We start from the raw sequence: 23,967 nt of genomic DNA, 5'->3' as shown, positions 1-23,967 counted from the left end.
GGTTCTGAATTAGAATAAAGAAATTTAAACACTCAAGAAGATTTGAAAACCACAAGTAAAAAAAGAATCTTAAGATCTCGTATGATAAAAATAAATCCAAAAAGACTAAATAAATTGAATAAAACTATTTAGAATAAAAAATCAGTTGAAAGAGGTCTTCAAAACCTTAAGCATAAAAGAAAAAACTGTAAAGAATGAAGATTGGAGAAGGGATTTATAATGAAAAGGTTTTTATGAATAAAGGAAGAAACAGCACTAGACGAAGAAGAATGGGCATTCCGAGAAAATGAAGGGAATATGGAAAAGAAGAAAATAAGCAAAACTGAAATGATATTGGTTTGGTCTCTAGTAGATCGCTTTGAAATAAAAGAAAATCATTTGCATTCATTCGTTATATTGTGTGGTTGCGCAGGAAAAATTGCGTCGATTATTAGAAATTTGGGATGGTATTGTACTCGGTGATTTCACAAATTTATAAGCAAATAAAAATTTAGTTAGCTACCTTACAGATTCGGTTGAGGTCTCATTTCATAGCAAAAAACATCAACTTTTGACTCGCGTAGTTCATTAGTACCGAATTTGGTCACCAGCGCTGTCACCATTGTTGTTAAAAATGGTTACGTTTACTGGTGCGGAACGTGCTCGCTGTGTGTTTTTGTTGCACGATTTGCTGTCAGTTACTGCAGTTCAACGTAATTTTGGTTTTGAGATTAAGGTTGGAAGCCATCTATTAGGCATATCATTTACTCTTGGCACCACACTTTTGTTGAGACAGGTGGTTCTGTTAAACATGCAAAATCACCAGGACTCTCACGCGTGTCTGTTAAACTAAAGGACTCATTTAGAACATTAAAATAAACAAGAAACTCATTTAGATAAATTCTCTTTCTCGCTTTATTTTACTTTTATTTTATCCCACTAGATATTTTAATGAAATTTCGTATGTGTAGGGACCCAACAGCACATTGTACAAAATAAAAAAAATTCAAAATTTTACTTTTGAAAACTTCAAAATAATAAAACTTCAAACTTCAAAATAGCGACCATTTAATTTTTTTAATCATTAATACCTCCCTAAATATTATATTAATTGAATAGTGTTTTGTTAATTAAACTAGCTGCAGGGCGTGCCTACGGCACGCCCCCGCAGCTAGGCCCTCCGGGCGGCGTCTCAGTGGGATTATTAGGTGTCCAAATTTGATTTGTGTATAAATATTGTTTTTTGAATGATGAAAATTGATATAACGAAAGTTAAATTAGAAATTTAACTCTAGAAATTGATACTAACGAATCGGGATTTTCCGCTAGTGATCGGTACATTCCGGTGTCTACGTTTTGGTTATACTTCATTATTTTATGAAGAAAAACAATCATAAATAAATAAAAGATATGCAAAAAAAAATTTAAAACGCCACTCTTATATTAAACTCTGTAAAAAGATAAAAAATAAATTTAGGGCGTTATCTCAGAATGGATTTGACAACAAACTTTGATGGTGATATGTAAGGTTCAAATTAAAAATTTGATGTTTTTGCCATTTTTTTTCATATGTGTGATGAATGGGCCTAAAAAAGTGTTTTAATTTGCTTCAAATTAAATTTGAAGCTATGGCTTCAAAATAAATAAATTAATAAAAAAATTTAAAAAAAAAAATAAATAAATAAATTGCTTTCTCATAATTTTCATATCATCAAAGTTTGTTGTCAAATCCGTTCTGAGATACTGTCTAAAATTATTTTTTACCTTTTATTGCGTTTGATTGGTCTTTAAACGTTTCTTTTTTTTATTATTTTTTTTTTACATATTTATAATTTTCTTCTTTTTAGTGCATTTAATATAAGAGTACTTTTTAAAAAGTTTTTTTTATATATTTTTTACTTTTTTGTTTTCATAAGTTTATACTTTACAGCTGGGCTAGAGCACAGGTTTGAGCGTATTTAGCGAAAGATCGGATCGTTACGTAAGGCTAAATGATTTAATTTCCCGATAACCAAACTCCGATCGATCAAGAGAGTGTACCTGATGTAATAAACAGTTAGCGCTCGACCTGCTGATACATATGCCGTTTGAATCGTGAATATTGGACGAGCGGTTGCCGAGATATTACGGCGGCACCCCATCGCACCCCTTCCCTAATTTCCGAATGGCGCCCTAGAAAATATCATCCAACGAGTACCACTGGAAGCGGATCGGGTTTTCGTCGAGGAAGGGAACAAGTTATATAACTTGTTATAATAATATAACAAGTATACACCTGACCACTACGAGACATGTACTAACGAATCGGGACTTTCCGCTAGTGATCGGAACTTTCCGGTGCTAAGCTAAGGGGGACTCGCCCACAACCACACATACAAATGCCGTTTAGTAGGGTAGGATTTAAGCCTTTTGTTGTAGACAAAACGACAGAATGTAGATCAAAGTAGAACCCAAAAAAAATATGTTTGAAAACAGACGTAAAATTGTCAGAACGCATAATTTCCAAGCTCTACATCCCTTGTAGAAAAGCGGATAAGGTTGTAGCCGATTTCACATATATTAGTTTTCTTCTAATATTATTGAACAGATTTTATATGATATATATATATATATATATATATATATATATAATTAAAATTATAACAAAAATATACAACGGCTTATTAATTTTTATATGAGGTAACATATTAGGTACCAACTAGTGAAATAACGCCAGAACCTTTAGGAACACTCTATAGAAATCGACGTCTAAAATTGCTTACTAAATCTGTTATCTGAGATCGACTTCCAAAATGGTTTCCTATATGTATTATATATTTACACTTGATCGATTTTAAGTAAAATTAATAGTCATTAATATTTTAAAATCCAGTGGTGTATTTGAAATAAAGGTCCTTTAAAGGCAAAACCTACCAAACTTTTTTAGCCTTTCCAGTAATTTATTATCCAATATTACTTGAAGTATACCTAATAATTCTGCAGTATCTTTCTTTAAATCCTTATGACAGGTAAACGGGATGTAGTATCATTCCTCAATCTCCATATATCTTCTGAACTTGTGATAAAAACTTTAGATTTTTCTCTGATAATAATTATCAAAAATCTGCAAAAATATATCTTTTACTTTCTTTTTAAACTTTTTATAAAAGGGTAAGCTGGATTGATTTTCATAATTTCTATTTTTTTTGTGATGCAATATATCTGATAGAAGCTGGAATTCGACTCTAAGAGTTGCTTCAAAAATAACTAAAAAAACCTTTAGAAAAATTATTTTTAAACCATTCCTAAAAGAGTGAAAAAATTAATAATAAGATGTATAAAAATATTTTGAAATTTTTCAGAATTATTCTTTAGAGAATGAAATTGGGAAAAAGGGATTTCCACGTTTCAAGTTAATAAGTTATTTAAGTTTCTAATAAAAACTAAAGAAGGATTTGGGCTAATACAGTGTGTTGTGTAGAAAGGATTTGTTATTAAAAGAAACAAAGGAAAGATAAGATGGAATTAGATTTGAAAAACCGTACTTTGTTATAAATAAATAAACAAGGATACTAGTAAAAGGGGGATAAAGAAAGACTGGAGACACTTAAAATGTGGGTACGGAAGAGATTGAAGAAGAATTAATGATAGAAAAGAGTGAAAAATGAAGTAGTGAGAAGATTCAATGAGGAAAGAAACATATTAGAAAAGTAAACAGAATAGAAGCACTTCACTACTGTCGACCTCCGTGGTGGAGTAATAGTGTTTTTACCTTTCATCTGGAAGGTTCTGGATTCGAATCCCGGTTAGGCTTAGCGTATTTATACGCTACAAAATTCATCTACCGTAGAGCAATTTTAAGGTGAGCGTAACCCTTTTGTTGCTTTAAGTATAAATAAATAAAACAATTCATAATAGGAATTCTAAACGGCTTGAACGTATCATAAGAGGATTGATTAAAATAGTGCTGTAAAGATTTGAAGAAGGATAAAGAAGGCAGTTCAGAATAATATAAAAATGATAGACGAACTAAAAAGAAACAATAGCTGTCAGTCGTTCGAAATTTTAGCCAGAAATAGTAGGAAGTGGAGATGGATATGTTGCAAGGGACCTGCCACGGAGCAGTTATCCTGGAATGGCTTCAAGAATACATTCCGAAAAAGCTGAAAATATTTAATTTGGTAGTAGCTTTTCTGGCGAGCTTTCGATATACTACATAGATATGACTTCACTCTTTCATCCGTAACTAAATTTGCTCACCTGAGAAAGTATATTTGGCGGTTATTCCAAAAAAAGGTTTTATAAAAAAAAATGCATTTTATTAACAACCCCTAACTGATTAAAATGAAGATTTCTAAGGTAAAAACATTCATTATTTTCATTTACTATGTAGAACGGGTATACCAATTGACATTGTGAAAACCCACATACTTTTATTTTCAAATTGTTTATTTTTAATGAATGTTTGCATTTTATAAATATATATTAAATACAATGTTACGTATTAAATAATACATAAATAAATTTTCTTACCGTACGGACGGATGTGAAAGTATTGTCTAAGTCCTTATATTTAATTATCGTATTTCAGAAGCCAAGCCGGAGGTTGAGGCGATGACGTCAGTAGCAGGAGGCGCAACTTCACGCCGAATGTTCTTCCATCTTCAGGTAACATAATAGGATATGCTTCTAACTGTATTTATAAATAAAAAACAATTATACTGTGACAAATAATTAATAAATCTTAATTGCCATAAAAAATAGTGACAAATGAAAAATACCAATCGCAATGTTATTATCAAACCCAGGACTTATAGTGCATTAAATTTTTATAATAAAAGGAAACATGTAATTTATTAAATTAATTTTTTTAATTTATTAATAAACAAAAGAGTAATATTCTTGTAACATAAATATTATAAAAGTTTATTACAATCAAACCAAGAAAAGTTTATATAATTAGTAAGAAGTAAGACAGTGAATATAGTTAATAGAAGCAAGTAATAGTAGTGAAGACATGAATAGACAGTGTATAGTAAGTAAAACAGTGAATGTCTTGTCAAATTTTTGACAACATTAAAAAACCGTTCCAAACATTTACGTATACACATACACATTCCTTCTGAACAAATAGAGTTTCCTCGTAACCTCGGCTTTTCATTTTATGTAACTTTTCCTCCTGAGATTATCACACTCGTTTGACAATATCGATTATTTGATAGAATATTTTTTCGTACGACTTTTTTTGATAAAAAAATGTACGATGAAATTTTATTTCAAATACACTGGTATTTACAATAAACGTAGCGAATCTTCTTCTATATGATTTAAAATTTACAATCTTGTTTACACATTCTTTGGTATACTTTCATATTATCTTAAAATTAAGATTTAAAACAAAAAACCATTATCTCAATGTGTGCTTATTTTTCTCTGTATAGGTATTCAAACGAGATATGCTTTTAACAAATGTTGCAAATTCATTTTTTTTTTCTACTGTTGTTTAATCCAGTGTGTATGTCATGTGTTAAGTTGAAATTTAAATTAAGTTAATTAAATGAAATTAATAATTAGTAATTAAGTTAAGTTAAATTAATTTACCTAGAGTAGGGGGCCACCCCTCCTATATTTAGGAAAAAGAATGTTTTAATCTTTATTGAGTCAGACAATAATATACTGGAACAAAAGTTAAAATCGGTAAGATTTTCAATAGTTTATTTATTATTACTAGCCGGTCAGGGCTCGCTTCGCTCGCCCGATCGTCTAGCCAGGGGGCTCTACTCCCAGTACTTTTGACGCGTTCGTATCCTCATTTTTGTGAGAATATTAAGTATTTTACAGAAATATATTAAGAAAAGAAATATTAGCGTGTAGAGAATATTTTTCTGAAATTTTGGTTTTTTATATTTAAAATAGACTTAAGAAGTGTGTAGATATAGAATTTAATAGTTTTTAATATAAATTTAATGTTTAACGCTCTAGCCATATTGATAACAGAGAGTTGGCTTGGAGACGCCGTCTTCTTCGTTTAGTCTTGTGTATATGTTCATGTCAGGTTGTGTTAGTTGCTAGTCCAGCTGCTACTATTGGCGCAGAGCGGTCCACGTGAGGGTCGGTCGGATGCGCGCCAACGAGTTTCTCCTGCTTGATAAAGAATCCTTTTTTTTACTGCTAAATATTAACTATTAGTCCCTTTCTTTTATTAATAAAATTTGATAAATAGAATTAATAAATAATAATAAGTAAATAATTTTACATATATAAATAAAAATATTCTACGCTTGAAGATTAAATTAAAAAATTCGTAAATAACTTGACAACGGACAAATACGGACAAGTAAGTACAAACGGACAAATAACTAGAAAATGATTTTTGGCGAGAGAGAGTCGGCTGAGAAAGAGTCAGAGAAAGTCGAGAAAGAGTCAGAGAGAGTCGTCGTGCGCAGCCACCCGGCGCACCACCATTGGTCCGCTCTGCGCCAACAGCGGCTAAAAGAAAAATATGAGCGAATACAGCAAACAAACAATCAAACCCACGCACCATCCTTTTTTATACAGACTAGAAAAAAAGGCGGGCCTATGGCCCATCGCGAAAATGTTACGTGGTTTATGTTTCATTTCACATGATTTTGTTAAAAGTTTTTTCCAGTTGTAATTAAATAAAGTTCATGAATTTAGCGTACTAACAACAAAAAACGTTTATAACGAAAAGCTTCAAAATATTGAAAATGTTTAGCCCTTTTATGAGTTGTGATTTTTTAACACAACTTAATCCCAATGTTTTCCTTTTTTATCTCGAAAGCATACATATAGTTTTAGGTAAATCGTTGTATAAAGAAGAATGAATCGTTCGAGAAGTATAAATCATTCGAATGAATGAATCGTTTGTATGCTGGGCGCAGTTACCCAGTTACCCGGCACACCACGTGATCCGCTGAGTAGCAACAGCACCCACCGGGTTGGTCTAGTGGTGAACGCGTCTTCCCAAATCAGCGGATTTGGAAGTCGAGAGTTCCAGCGTTCAAGTCCTAGTAGTAAGTTATTTTTACACGGATTTGAATATTAGATCTTGGGTACCGGTGTTCGTTGGTGGTTGGGTTTCAATTAACCACACATCTCAGGAATGGTCGAACTGAGAATGTACTAGACTACACTTCATCTACACTCATACATATCATCCTCTGAAGTATTATTTAAACGGTAATTACCGGGGACTAAACAGGAATAAGAAAGAAGAGTAGCAACAGCAACTAAAATAAAATTGTGAGTACAAACATCAAACAAAGAAACCAACGCCCATCATTTTTATGGAGAGTTATGGTTATTATTTTTTAATTGGAGGTTATGATCCCCTTCTTTTGGAAATATTTTTCGTATTGAACTCTCATAGAATGTGCAAAGCGAAAGATATCGAGACGTTCAGAAGGTAAAAATATCAATTTTAACAGAAACAACGGTTTTTTTAATTATTATTACATCTTTCAGGATATTTTATATATTAAAAATTTGGGTTGCAAACCAACTTCCAGTCCGTCTGGGAATTCTACTGGATGGATCGAGCTGATTTATTTTTATTATATTTTGATTGGAAAGATTCACAGATACATCAAGCGTCATCGGATCCCAAAATTGAATCTCCTTCAAGAAATACTCAAAAAAAATCCTCATTTATTACTTAATTGAGAAACTTTCTCACAGGTTATTACTCACAGGAAAATCACTTTGAAGATCCTTAGATGCTTGATGACTTATCTACGGACCACTCCGAGAAGAATAAAAAAAAAATCAGCTAGATCGGTCCAGTAGAACGTTTGGATTGATTGGAAATAATTTTTGACCACGCATTTCACCTATGGTAGGAAGAAAAAAGAAAAATAAGTGGGTTTGGAGTGAGTCGTTTTGTGTAAGTGGTATAGATTTAGTCGATTATTTTTTAAATATATGAAATTATATTGTAATAATAACGCTGCGGAGCAGCAAGGAGCCATTATTTATTAAATGTTTAATAAAGATTAATTTAATAATTTAACTTTTTTAATAAATCTTAATTTAATCAAACTTAAATTAAATTTTTAACTTAAGATATGGTCACACTAGATTAAATAACAGTTAAAATAAATTAATTCTGTAAGATTTATTAAAAGCGTGATTCCGTTTGAATGCTTACACAGAGAAAAATAGTAGGGACACATTAAGATAATGGTTTTCTGTGTTAGATTTTTATGAAATTCTAAGATAATAATAATTAGTGTAAAACATTGAATAAAAAATTTCTGTGGATAATCTTCTTTCCCATAAAAAAAGGATGGTGCGTAGATTTGTTTGTTTGATGTACGTGCTCACATTTTTGTTTAATTGCTATTGGCGCAGAGCGGACTACGGGTTGCGCCGTGAAGCTGCGCGCAGCGCACGAATGATTAATTTGTCAAACAATCTATTCTACTCGAACGATTCATTCTTCTTTATACGAACGATTTATCTAAAATGATATTTGTGGTTAGAACAGTGTTAAAAAATCATAACTCAAAAAACGGTTAAAAATTTAAATGATTTTGAAGTTTTTCGTTGTTAGTACGCCAAATTCATGAATTTTATTTAGTTACAATTGCCAAAAACATTTAAGAAAATCATGTAATGAAATATAAACCGTAACATTTTCGCGGCAGGCCGTAGGCCCGCCTTTTTTCTAATAATATATTTAAAATTATAATTATTTTTTATTTCCATTTGAATAGAAAAGAATGGAGAGTTCTACTGTCTCTAGAAAAACTGTTTTTCTTTTCTTCTATTTTAATAATTTATTTGCATAGAACACAATTTTTTAAAAAATGTTAAAGAAATTTAAGCATTGAAATTTTTAATTAATCATTTATTACTAGTAATTAGCAATTTACACAGCTATAAAAAAGAAACAAAAAAAAAAACAGCGGGTTTAAGATTAAAATACTAGATCATGCTAAGTGTCATTGTATAGATATCATTCCCTCTCCACTTTACATTAATACAACTATGTACCATATATTTCAGAATTAAATAAAGGATATATGTATTTATTACTGATTTATTTTAATTCTTATTTATCTTTATCATCCCTTTGATAGAAAACAGCAGAAGCTTGAATAGGAAAACTTTCACGTTTTGGCTTTTTATTTTGGGAAGGCTATATTTTGAGTGAAGCATATCCTCCAGGAAAAATATTATCCATAAATAAATAAAAAATAGTTAACTCGTTAGTTTCATAAAATATAAATAGTTAAATAAAGAAGATAAATTAATTGAAAATAGATATCTTGATTGAAAATGAATATGTGTGAAGGTATTAAAGTATCCAGTATCGGTCATCTAGAAGATATCTGTTTTGATTGGAAATTATAAACTAACAGATAATTTGATACGGGTTACGTCTCTTTTTCATAAACCCTAAGGCACTTGTAATGTAGATACTTGTATTTATATAAATTTCTGTACCCTATAGATTTATCAGGGATTATCTTTTTATTGTTTTTTCTGCATTTTTAAATTTTTGCTGGTTTTCCTATATGTATTATTTTTTTATTTTATAATTAAAAACTATTATTTCCTTTTGACATATTTATTTGTGGTTTTTGTTTTTATTCATTATGTTAGTGTATAGGTGTATTAGTGATAATACAATGGTACATTGATTTCATTTTATCAAAATAATTTATAGTTTTTTCGATTTCCTTTTTTTAAAATCTTTTAATAAGAAAACCCGCAACAACTTTTAAATGGGCTTTGGCCCATTAAAAGATAGTTGATGAGTACTTTTTAACCATAATTTTACTAATATTTAAATCTTTAATAGAATTCTGTGTTTTCTATATTTTTAAATAACCGAGTCTATCTGTCAATATTTAAAATACGTTTATTATTACCAGATTGGAAAATCATTTCAATACTGTTCGTATCACCTCGAACAAACACCTTGAAGTAAACTGTAACATTAATAATTTTAATTAAATTGAAACTTTATTATATAAGAAAAAATCGCAAGAATTACTTGGGTTGCTTCAGCTGCTGGTTGATGTGGTACAAAAATACTTTATTTCCAATGTCACAAAACTTTGAACTAATTCTTCTGTGAGTTTTGCGAAAGGAAATTTTCAATGAAATTTAACCATACAAAAGATTAGATCAAAATAATGAAAAAAGAGTATCTGCGTAAATAATTTAAAAAAAAAAACGCTGACAAGCCGCTTTCCGGGAAAGACCTATAACTGTGGTTTGTTTATGATACTCGGCTTACACGCTCATACACACACAACTTAATTTAAAATATTTATCATTTTATTTAAATACATTATTTTTTCGTTTTTTAATTCAATGATTGTAACTAAAGCGCGCGCGCATACCGTATTTAATTCACGCTGATGTGGTAGTACTAACGGCGAGGGTCGGCACTAACTAATTTAATTTCTCGACTTAAATGCAACAAATTTCACTCGGCAGAACGGTGTAGCCGCGAGACTTAACGCGTTAGGTAGAATAAGGATCGCCACCGGGCGATCGAGTTCAGGCTAGACCGGGTTACTTTTCTACACTTAAATATTATTAATTTATTTAATTTTACCGCTCACCTGTGACGTCACAACATAGAAGACGATTAAAACATTTTTTCGGGCGGGAGTGCGATTTCAAAAACTTTTTTTGTAAATATTGTTATTTTTTAAACGCTAAAAAATGTGCCTAAGAAAAAAATATGACTTTAATTAAGCCAATTCTCGAGATACTGAGGGTAACGTTATTTTATAGCCTCACCTGCTTGACATTTTAAGCTGAAATTTTAATGGTATCAATGATCCATATATAGAAGTAATCTGACGAAGTTTGGTCAAAATCGGCTGAATAGTTCTGGAAATATAAGGTTATTTAGAGGCTAAAACTGAACACAAACGTACATACGAACATTAATATTCCCATCTGGTTTGTTGGGTTCCTTAGGTGTCAAAATGTCAAGATCCGGTGAAAACGGCATTTGCCCAAACTGGACCGATTACAATAATTTCCCTTCTTCATAACGCTATCTAGACAAGCAAGTAAAAAAGAAAATTTAAACTTAATTTGTAAATTTTCGAAGATTTTATAGCAATTAGTTAATGTCAAAGTTGAAAATCGTTTGTAGAATAATTTTTTAGTTTGTAGAGAACTGATTTATAATTAAAAATATTTCTGGATAGATCTTTCTCCTTTGAAGAGAGTGTAGAATATAGAATAAGATATAAATAGGGAGAAATATCTTCAACAAATAAGATATTAACTGTTTTTACCATATAATATTCTTATATATATATATATATTCCATATTCTTATATATATTCTTTCCATATAATAAATAGGAGTCGAAACTGAAAGTAACTAGAAAAATAACCATAATATTAAAAATAATGTTTTTTGAAAAAATAAATTATTAAAAGATTAGACGAATGGATTTTATTCAGAATAATTACGAGTTGTGATTTGATTAATATTCTGGATAACAAATATTCTGTTCTTTTCCAAAAGAAAAATTTACAGAATCATTTTTCTGTTATAACACATTAAATAACATACTTTTAACAGATATTGAAAATATTAGTTATTGCCAAAGACAAAGTCCATGTAGAAAACGGTTTAAATTTGCCTGTTTCGGATTATTTATTAAAATTTTTTCTTCAAATTATGCCAAAGAAAATCTGGAAAAAGCGTTGTTATAATTAGCTAAAAATGATGGTACTAATAAATTCGATATTCTGCAGAACTTGAAGAAATAAAGTAAAACATTTACCTTTTGAGTATTCTGATATTAATTGAAGTGTGGAGCTAAACATTTTTCTTTTAAATTTATTTTAACATTTTAAAACCAGTAAATTAACATTTTAAAACCAGTAAATTTACCATTTACAGATCCATTTAAATCCCTAATGAATATCTCTCTCCAAAGGAAAAAAATTAAAAGTATTTTTAATTTAAGTCGATTTCAAAATATAATTTTTTTTACTAACTGTTGTCACCTCCAACATCATCTAATTATTTTACCGAATCTCTTGTTTGGTAAAATTTCTATAAAACACACTTTTATGATGCTCGCAGAATAAATACCGCAGGGTTTTGTAACAACGAAAAATGGAGCTTTTCTTGCCAAATCAATTATTAGCTGAAACAACTCAAAGATATTATATTTCGTTGTCTTTGATAAAATATTCTCAGAAAAAAATAAAAAATGGATTTAATTATAAAAGTATTAATGTTACGCAACTAACTTCACGCTCTTTTTCAAGGTGCCAAGAGCTGTACTGAAATTGCTTTTCAAATTGGTAATGATTAGTTTAGATGCTGATAGATAGACCGAGTTTACAATAGTGGCTCGCGTATAGACACTGTGGAACTGCAGAACCTCCTATCTCCACTTGATATTATCGATAACATTTAATATAATGAATCCCTTTTTCTTTAATTCTTTCTTTATATTTGTACAACATATAATTCTTAAGCTTAATGTCAACAGCTATCCCCAAGTTTATGAAAAAGATACAAAAATCTTTTTATGGAACTGTGCGCTTCACAGTTCTAGCGGCGTGGTGTTTGGCTGTTGTGCGCATGCGCACATAGGAAGCTGCACGCAAGGCTGCGAGGGAGAGAGCACTGCTGCTCTCGCAGTGCCGACCCTGGCGTGTTAGTGGAAGGTAGTTTTTTTTTATTTCGTCTGTATATGGAACATTCTTTGTTCGTTCCCTTTTCTAGTTTAATCGGCGGAAGGAATATGAAAGCGGTTTAGTTGTTTTTTCGGTAGTGATCAGAAGATGGAGGAAAGCAAGAGCTCTTTGATTGCCATATCTATCCATAAGCACGCTGAAAGGGCAAAAGAGAATGTAATTGGTAAAAGCTAATTATGTGTTTGTTTCTGTGTGCTTAGAATTTTAAATTAAGCACCATTGGACTATAGTGTTTTAACGCGAAAATTTTATTAATTTATCTAATAATACTAAAAAATATTATCTGTATTGACATTTTATTATTTATTTGGTTAAACCGAGCACGGTTTTCAAGTACAATATGCTTAAAAACCGTGTACCATATTCTTGAATGTGATAAAGTGTAGAATCAGATATTATCCTGATTCCAGCTATTCTTTTTGATTCATTTTTTTTTTTTAGGTTCTCTTATTTTACAGAAAACTTTAACTATAGCCTTGAAAAGGCCCAGAAAAATATTTTCTGGAGCAGCATCTCCACTAATTTTAGCCACGAGCCGACACTGCCGAGTTATTTAAAAATATAGTTTTTATCAACATGGAATTCTACGAGTGACTTAAATATCAGTATAATGATGCTTAATAGGCATTCTTCAATCATTTTTTAATGGCTCAAAGCCCATTAAAAGTGGTTACGGGTTTTTGCTGGTTTAGAGATTTTGGGAGAAAAATTTAGAAAAAATGTGAAAAAAAATTATTGTGTTTTATCTATATATATATATATATATATATATATATATATATATGTGTGTGTGTGTGTGGGTGTGTGTGTATGTGTAATATTATGCTATTTAATATACATAAACTAAAATAAAACTAGTTACTTAGCTTTGGCCTTCGCTTAGCTTAGCTTACTTAACTTACAATATAGACATTAACTAGTCACTTCCAGTGTTTTGACTGAGGTTTTATTCGCTGCAGTCCTTCATAAACTTTATTAAAATTAAAAATTATTACAAGAAATAGCTTTATTTTATTGCCGATTAACTGTAAACGTTTATAACTTTAATTTTTATGAAACGAAGTTTTATTATTAATCAATATTTTTGTACTAGATAATAAATTATTGTAATTTTATTTATAATGTGAAAAGTCGTCTTTCTATTTTTTAAATTTATTAAAACATTTTACTTATAGAATAAAATAGTCAACCGTACATGAGAAAACCTGATAGCAGCTGGACTTAAAAAAGAAAAAGACGTAATATTTGATTAATGGTATATTTAAATAGATTCCAAAACTGGACGGTGTTGCTATCGTGAGAAAGTAATAAATTCAGTTTAGTTCTGGATTCAAAATCATATTCCTGTACTAATTAGATAATTTTATACATAAGTATGAATTTGGAGAATTTCATTCAGGGATGGCAGACAATAATCCTGTTATATTAGCATCCCCACGTGTTAACTTCGCGAAGTGGTTACTTGCGTTTCCCGTCGCGGTCAACTTTTTTTCTTTATGTTTTTTTAATGAAGTAATCGGAGGCAGGTGCAGCCAGTCGTGTTGCTGTGTCGGTTAAGCCGCCGTGCCGTACATCATCACACTCTTAAAAATTCGAAATTCACAAAAACTCGAAAATGGTTTTTAAATTTATATCTGAAGAATATTTGCAAGCCCAAAAAAATAGAGCACTCCCGTCGTGGCTTCACCCGTGCTATATCGTTACTTGCGTTTTCCGTCAAAAAATTCTTTCTTAGTGTCCACTTGTACCGTAGAAGAACATAAATACAAATTTTCATGAATTTTTCTTCAGTAGGTTTTGATGGACGTTGATGAATCAGTCAGTCAAGACAAGTTGCTTTGTAGGTACATATATATTTTTTTTTTTGGCTTTTTTTGTTCGTTATAGTTTTATTTAAAATCGAATTTACCGATTTTTATGAAATTTTTGAATTTACATTTAATTTTGGTTAGGATTGATCTAGAGAGTGGGGAGATATGGTCCCTATAGTTTCTGTATCTTAAAATTTTATTTAAAAGTGGATTAATATTTTTATGCTGGATGGAGCAGAAACAAGCAGAAGATTTACAATTTGAAAATGAACGCTTTAATTACAAACGAAGTACTAACTTGGTACACCATTGTAAAGAGCAAGTACAAATACTTAGTTTACAACTCCCATTTTGAAGATAACAACACGCAGGTTACCACCATTAGCTGTAAGGCACACCTTTGCACATCGTCCATAAGTTTCCTCAGCCGATCCACTGGTATTACATGAATTTCTGCTCGGATGAAATTTTGTGTAGTGTGAGGTCTTTTGACGTAAACCTTCTCTTTCAAATGGCCCCAAAGGAAATAATCGCATGCTGATAAATAAGGCGAGCTAGGGGGCCATGCGACATTTCCGAAACGAGAAATTACACATGTTGGAAATAATTTTTCGTATGACTACAGTAGAATTTCTTGATGTATAGGCTGTAGCACTTTCCTGTTGGAATCACACCAAGCGCGTGTTGACACGACGCCGACGAAGTTCGTTACGGAACAAACGTTCGTAACAGTACCACACATATCGATATGATGTGACTGTAATAGATTGACCATTACAATCTCAATAAAATCTGATGTGGATATCACATGACTTCCTTAAACGCCTATTAAATAAATTACTTATACACATTTTTTCTGCACTTCATTTAAACTTATTTCATTTGAAAGTGAGATACAATCCTCCAATTCTTTAAGAAATTGGACAGTTACACAATTGTTAAAATATTATCAAATATTTATACAATTAGTAATTTAACAATCTTTCCTGAAATAAAATAAAAATAACTTAAAAGTCGTTGATTACTCTTTAAACAAATGTAACTCTTATATGTATCTAATACTATCTTTTTTTAAAATTATTATGATGTAACCATCAAAATGAAAACAAAAACGAAACAGGAAAAGGTTACTAAATTTTATAGCGATATTTATTATCAAGTAGAGTGAAACAAATGCATAAATAAAAATAATACGATTATAAATTATAATTTTCAATTAATATTAAGTAATCAGATGTTTCACCAAATCTATTACATATACAGATATGTAATCATACCTATTAAATTACATATACACATTTTTAAAAGTAGATAAAATTTTATATCACTCATAACTTCAGATATTTTTCATATTTTTTTTTTTTATTGCTATTATTGAATTATTATTTATTGCAAATTTTTTTTACAATCACAAGTTGATAATTATTAATAACTCAATATATTTAAATTTAAAAAAAAAAAATGAAAGAAAAAAGGAGATTGAACCGATGTCCCTTCCCCTTGTAAGATCCAAATATTTCATTAATTAAAATTTTATTTCGCTATAACTCTGGAACCAATGAAAATAATTACCACTTATGATATATTGTTGAAAAGCTCTCAATGAAGGCTTATTACTGCAGATAAGAAAAAGTACAAAATTGGACACTTTTGTTCTAGTCGATTGCAATCAAAAGGGAAGGTGCACACTAGATGTTACAACAGCCCTAAATCCAAAATTTCAACATCCTACGGCTAATCGTTTTTGAGTTATGCGAGGTATTTACATACATATATATGTACGTACAGACGTCCCGACGAAACTAGTCAAAATGGATATTTTCGTTGAAATATAGAAACGAAATTTTGATCACAATAATTCCTTTACTTCGTTCAAGGAAGTAAAAAATACGTTCACTCACTCCAAATGCACTAACTGTAATTTTTTCACTCTGCAGTGGAGAGTTTTTTCACCACAATGTTATTTTTTCACTCTTATGCTACATGTGTTGGTTCTTTGCGGCCTATCTGAAGTTCTGCTTGTTATCATATCGGTTTAGATGAAAATCTGCTTCATCGAATATTAAAAGGTGATCGAACATTTGTGACGTTTCTTCGATTAGTTGCAAGAATTACCTGCAGAAGTCACTCCGATTATTCAAATCACGCGGATGGAGTTGTTGCACTCCTTTCATTTTATAAGGATGGAACATTAAATCCTCATTTAAGATGCGTCCAACGGTTCTACGGGTTATGTATAAGGCAGTTGAATGGTGACGAACGGACTGCTGAAGATTACTTTGAAATGCTTCCTGCCACTCTCCGTAATTTTTTGGGGATTCACACAGTTTGAGAGCGATCAGGCGGCATTTTGTTGACAAGGGATGCATTACACCTGAATTGTCTGATGTAGTTCAATATTGTTTGGCGTGTGGGAATCTTTCCGTTCCTTCGAATGTCAAAATTTCGTCGAAAAACTCGTTGCGTTATAATAGCGGAACCGTTATGTTTGCAGAATACTTCTCCTAAAAAAGCACGAACGGGGCGAAAACAAAGCTGGTACGGGACGGAATGCAAGGATAGTGGTAGATTTATGTTTCTCATTATTAATTGCATAGCCTGGACAAACTCCCTTGCTGCTGTATCATTCTTTTATCGGGTGGATAATTGTTTATTTGACGGTTATATTTTAATTTATAGACGGAGTTTTATAACGTGTTCCGATCCTTTAGATCAGACTGAAAAAATTTACTCGGGCTTACTTTGTGAAACTAGCCAAATATGTGCTTCCTTCTCCCGGCGTGATCCGCGTCAGTTCGTCTGTTGAAGTCCTTTCATGCTAACACTTTCCAGCTTAGTAGGAATGCGCCTCTTGTGAACGACCAATTTTGTATTATAAAAATTTAATTTTCTTTACTCAGCTATAGGTTTTTTCCCAACATCTACACAGATGTTGTGGGGCGCGACTTTTACACTGTCTTGTTGTTTCTGTTTCACCCAGTATAATTCTTTACTTCCATAATTACAGTAAATATTTTAATTTAAAAGTAGTCTGTTGAGAACAAAACCCACCGTAGCTGGAAATGTATAAATTTTCCGGTTAAATGTTTTTGCAACTCTTTGCCGGATTTTTTTAATATAAACTTTTAAGTAATAAAAATTAAAACTATAAACGTTAAATAATACTCGTAATTTATTTATTGATTGTAAGTTTTTTTTAATCAATATTCAAAGGTAAAATCACGCATGTCACCATGGTTAGAACGTTGACAGTTTCAAGTTCTTTCACGGCATTTTCTATTACAATATAAGTTTTTGTGGTTAAGCGGCTACCTCAGTTCTAATGTTTAGCTTAAAGCCATGCAGGATTTCTGGCTAGTTGATATAATAGTTTGACTTTAGATTATAGCACAATACTGTTGGATTCATATCTTTTGTAAAGCCTATCCTATACAATTCGGATACTAAATATCTTTTTACTGGATACTCTGTTAATTGTTAATGGACCACTTTTAAAGTTATACGATCCTGTGATTTAGATGTCACCTAATACCAAACTGATTTTTACCTTGTTAGACCGGAGTGGCCTTGAATAAATTTCATTAGGTTTTCCATGTTTCAAAACCGGAAATTTTTTTTTGTTGTTGACCAACTCTTTTAGCTTAAAATTATTTTCATCTGAATTAACAATTTTGACGGAAATTTTATAATTTCAACATTAAAATTTAATAGCGTTCCACAGTAAATAAACGTGTTTGAATTTCTGTGAAATTCAAGTCGTGTACCAATTTTTTATCTTGTAGAGTTATTTAAAATTTAAATACTTTTAACTAATATATGTACGTACTTTTAAACTTTGATTCTGGCTGAATTCTTTTTAGTTTCTTTTTTTTTTAATACTTCTACAAACAACAATTTTTCAACAAGAGCTTTGTTCTCAGGTACCTTTTTAATATTTGGATAAAAAATAAATTTTTACAGTACGTATTTTAACTGAATTGTTGATCGGTAATGTGCTGATTTCATCTTTAAAAAATTCTCCGATATCCCTAGCTAATGATTTTGATGAAATGGAAATTCATTACGTATAAGAATTTTGGAACATTCCTTTAAATAGATTTCTTCCATTCACTTCAGGACTCCTTTAAGGATAGATTGTTTTCTTTCTCAGAAATCGTGTCCTTTAATTTGATTCTTCTTTATTCTGAGGAGTATTCTGTGATCTGTGGATTTTGAATTGATATCTAAAATCATCTGATCTGTACTAACAATCCTTTTAGTATTGTAAAGTTATTAGATCCTTAATTCGCTCATTCTAAGAACCCGTGGTACTGATTTCTATCGATTGCTGTAAAAATGGTTTTAATCCTCGTTATTGATAATTGCTCATTGTTAAAATAATTCTACTTTTTGTGGTAACTCAAATCGAATGTGGATAACTTTACTAGAGTAAGATTATTCATACTTAGTTTTATTAACGTACTAGTCCGCCCCGATAAAATCCATTACTTACGGCAACGATACCGCAAGTAGAGCACGAGCTCTACTTGAATCGGAGAAGATTAATTTGCTCTGTCTAATTAGCAGCAAGAGAAATAGGAATGTCATTTGATGAATAGCACTGTCTTTTTCTACAACTCATGACAAATTTTAGCAGAATATAAAGGGGGTTTTAGTCTTATTAAGGGGACAGCTGACGAGAATGCGGTGATCTTAGATAAAATTAACCAAACAATTACGTTGATAAAATCACGGTAAATCAGAAAATTTTATTTATTTACGAATACATTCCGGAAATCTCCAGATATCCTACGCAGCTTTTCTGGATTCGGGACCCGTAAGCAGCCGCGTCCCTTGTTCGTGACATGTGAGTGAGGTGTAATCTTGTACAGACACCAGGCCGACCGTACCTTTTGGAAGTCGACAGTTCCAGCGTTCAAGTCCTAGTAAAGTCAGTTATTTTTATACGGATTTGAATATTAGATCCTGGATACTGGTGTTATTTAGCGGCTGGGTTTCAATTAACCGCACATCTCAGGAACAGTCGAACTGAGACTGTAAAATACTACACTTCATTTACACTCATACATATCATCCTCATTCATCCTCTGAAGTATTATCTGAACGGTAATTACCGGAGGCTAAACAGGAAAAAGAAAGAAAGGCCGATCATACCTGAGACGTGTAATTAATTGAACCAATAACCAAAGAACCGATATCCACGATATAGTATTCAGATGCGAATAAAAGTAATTACATTTATTGGGATTGAAACGAGTGATCTCTCAACTTCGAAATCAGCTGATTTACGACGACGTGTTTTTCTACTGCACCTCCTCCTAGTATATTTAGGCATAAATAAATTTTTCCTTGGGTACTTTTTCGGATTAGCTTTATAACAAAAAATTAATTTTTTACCTATAATTGTAAAATATGGTATGATAATTTGTTATTAATTCAATCGATTTAATTTAGTTTTTAAAAAAATAATTTTATATATAATTATACTGGGACTGTTATTTTTGGAATGGGATTAGATTTAATGCAGAGATTTATTAAGTTCACTTATGTTCCCGGTTTTTTTTTCTTAGAAAAAATAATAAAACAAAAATAATTTAAAAAATAAGAATAATATTAAAGACGCATTCTTATTTGTAAAATTTGTTTTAACTTATTGATATAAAATGTTTTTTAAAAATAATTTCATTCTAAACTAGGCATTTTCAGGTTATAATTAGTTTCTAATTTCTATCGTAGTAATAAAAAATAAATCGAAATATATACAGGGTTATCATAAAAGAATGGTGCGGTTTCAGTAATTCATAAGAAAATTGTAGGGAAATTTCTAGATGTTATATCGGTATCCCTGAAAGCCTCCAACCCAAAAGTTTGTTTATCAGCAGTTGTAACCACAACGTCAGTTCTTGTATTGTTGTTTTGTGAGTTACTATGTTCTCGGATAAAGACAAAGCAAAGTGTGTTTTATTGATGGCCGAATTAAAATCCGTTATTTTAGTTCAACGTGCGTTTCCACGTGACTTCGGAAGAGATCCACCACACAAAAATAACATAACACGTTGGTTCAAACGATTCGAAGAAACCGGATCGGTTAAGAAACAGAAATCGACCGGCAGACCAAGTGTACCAGATGAAACGATTGAACTAATTAGACAATCGGCAATTAGAAGTCCTGTGAAGTCCATCCCCGGTCGAAGCGTCGAATTAGGTATTACAAAATCAACAGTTCACAAAGTTTTACATAAAAAACTGAAATTACACGCTTATAAAATCCAGATACTGCAGGAATTGAAACCCGATGATGGTATAAAACGTTACAATTTCGCTGTTGAAATGTTAGACGGAATAAGTGAAAACGAATCATTTTTAGATGATATAATTTTTACAGACGAAGCTAAATTCCACGTGAATGGATGGGTTAACAGACACAATTCACGAATATGGGGCTCTGAAAACCCACACGCAACTATTGAGAAACAACGCGATTCGTCTAAAGTTAATGTTTGGTGTGGTGTGATGAAAAATCGTGTAATAGGGCTTTTCTTCTTTGCTGAAAAAAACAATTAATGGAGTCGCGTATCTTGACATGTTAACCGATTATTGCTTTCCTCAGCCGGACGAACTCGAAAACATTCATCGGCTTCATTTCCAACAAGACGGTGCTCCCCCGCATTTCAATGCATCGGTCACGGACGCTTTGAACGAAAAATTTGGAGATCGATGGATAGGCCGGCAAGGACCCGTACTTTGGCCTCCAAGGAGTCCAGACCTGACACCTTGCGATTTTTTCTTGTGGGAGACACAAAAGCGTTGTTTATACACAAAACATTCGCGACCTAAACCGCTTAAAAAACAGGATTAATGAAGCAATGACAACCATTAACGAAGAAATGTTAACTAATGTTTGGAGAGAAGTTGAGTATCGTTTGGACATTTGTCGAGCGACTAAGGGCGCACATATTGAAATTTATTAATTATGTAAAAAAATGTGTGACGACAAATTTGAAAAATAAAAATCATAAACTGCAACTAATTCTGTTTTAATTTAAACCATGTTCAAAACCGCACCATTATTTTATGATAATCCTGTATTTTAATTAAAGTATCCTAAATTACTTTCATTAGGTATGATTGAAAAACATTTTGTAGTAATACGTATTTAAGGATAAATTTTCATAGAAAAATGTTTGTGATTTTTTTTAAATTAATAAAAAATATTTTTTCATCGATTATGTGTAAGTTAGTTTAAATTATAATTTTTTTATAAATTTAACTTTGGCAACATTACTTTTTTTTTCTTTTGTTAACTGTATATGCAAAAATATATCTGGACCATACTATGGTAAATCTCTTTCACATATATTTATTTCAAGTAGTTTAACAAAGTAAAATAAGGAAATTCAATAACTACAAAAGTATAAAAGTTTTCTCATTTTGGAAGTTTGGGTGTGTATAATCGTGTATATGTGTGTGTATATATATATATATATATATATATATATATAGTAATAATAAGATAAAAGGAATTTACGATATATCTGTATTAAAAATGTTTTGAAAGGTAAATATTAAAAAATCATTGCTATAGTACGGTTATTGTCAAAATCAAATATGTGTGTGGTGTGTGTGTTTGTGTGTGTGTGTGTTCGCGTGCGCGCACGAGTTGGTGTATGTGAACTACAATAAAATAGTAGGTTATCTTTTATTTTATGAAGTCAATCCTGTTTGTTTCACGGCTAACTTGTTTTATCTTGTATTGATGATGATATTATTTTTAAATTCATTATTTATTAAGTTATCGGTTTTCATCTAATAATCATGGTGCAATTATTGTTTGTACTAGTATATGATTATATAATATGCTTGTTCCTTATAATAATAATTTACAAGTATTGAAAATAAGTTTAAATACGTTCATATTTTTATTATATAAACTCTGCATATATTATGTATCAGTTTAAATAGTTTATAAAAATATATTTTTTTAAATGTTAAATCTGTAGTAATATATTCCGGGATTGATATACAGAGTGATTCAGGGAAACGGGAAATTTTGAAATTTGTGTTACTTACAGAAGCCAGCTCATGCCTTCTTACCATTTAGTTCTCATAGATACTTGTACAAGTGGTGTACAACTTACTCGTACTTTTACCATGAAAGCCTTTTTCTTAAAATAATGACAATGTGGAAGTGTCTGGTGACAGCGTAGAGAATTTCGCCACCAGTTTAATCGAGGACAAAAGATTTATTCGAAATGAAACGAGATCAAAGTTAATTTTATACGGATTTGAATACTAGATCGTGGATACCGGTGTTCTTTGGTAATTAGGTTTCAATTAACCACATATCTCAGGAACGGTCGAACTGAGACTATACAAGACTGCACTTCATTTACACTCATACATGTAATCATCATTCATCCTCTGAAGTAATTCCTGGAGGCTAAGCAGGAAAAAGAAAGAAAGTTTAATCTAGGACGTCATGATCTTGTACCGTCAGCACATGCAATTAACACATGGATTAGTAATTCTGAGAAAACAGGTTTAGCGATGAAAAAGAAACCTCCAAACAGAATGCGGATCTTTCGTACACCAGACGATATCGAAACTCTTCAAATTATTGTCATAAGAAACCCACACGTTCAATTCGTCATGGAGTGTCTTTATATTCGCATAGTTCAAGTGTTCGTATTGGCTTTACTATCCGTATACCGTGCTAAAGTAGAGGACTTACTTTACCATCCGTACAAGTTGCATATCGGTCGGGAACGGAAACCAAACCGTCACATAATGCGACATAATTTTGTGAACGAACGAATGTAAAAATAAACGAGGAGAATGACTTTGTTAACAAACTATGGATGTCGGACGAAGCCTATTTCCACTGTATCGGATTTTTTAATAAACAAAATAATGATTTTGGTACAAGGAAATCTTATACAGCTACACTGGCGACCGATATATAGCAACAAGGTAAACCTCGCACTGAACGAATATCGAAGTACTCTAATTGTTTGTATAATTTCGAGAAATGGTAACGTTCCATGGCCTCCCAGTTCTCCTGATTTGTTAGTATCCGATTTCTTCATCTAGGGTCACCTTAAAAGGAAATTAATCGACCTGCTAGGACAGAAGAATTAAAATACAATATCTGAATACGTGGTTACAGTGATTTATCGTACTTTATTCTTCATTTGAAAATATGTAAGGATTTGGATAGAAAAAACCTCTAATAGTATTAAAATTAAAACGATATTGATCGTTGAATTATGAATAAATGTTTAACTTTCGAATCTTGTTGGAAACCAATAACCTTTAAATCTTTAAACGATATCCATAATAACGCACATGTTGCCGTGGTGATTTTATTTTTAAATAAATTGATTTTTATTCTGATCGGTATTTAATAAATTATATAGATCACGTCTTTATAAGATAAATTATAAATATAAAAATAAATTATAAGATAAAAAAAATATTTTATTTAA

At 31.1% G+C, this 23,967-nt stretch overlaps 1 protein-coding gene across 1 annotated transcript in view; it reads left to right on the top strand.

Moving 5' to 3' along the window:
* Positions 1-23,967, top strand: part of cyc (basic helix-loop-helix ARNT-like protein cyc) — a 312,750-nt gene that overhangs the window by 120,382 nt on the left and 168,401 nt on the right. The window contains exon 2 of the mRNA XM_075372438.1: positions 4,550-4,626. The gene's annotated coding sequence lies outside the window, so the exon portion shown is untranslated. The remainder of the gene's footprint in view (positions 1-4,549; positions 4,627-23,967) is intronic.

The sequence above is a fragment of the Lycorma delicatula genome, chromosome 8 (genome assembly GCF_047948215.1).
Source record: "Lycorma delicatula isolate Av1 chromosome 8, ASM4794821v1, whole genome shotgun sequence".
Lineage (NCBI taxonomy): Eukaryota > Metazoa > Arthropoda > Insecta > Hemiptera > Fulgoridae > Lycorma > Lycorma delicatula.
Note: the sequence above shows the minus strand (reverse complement) of the source record. Positions and strands in the feature narration are given on the sequence as shown.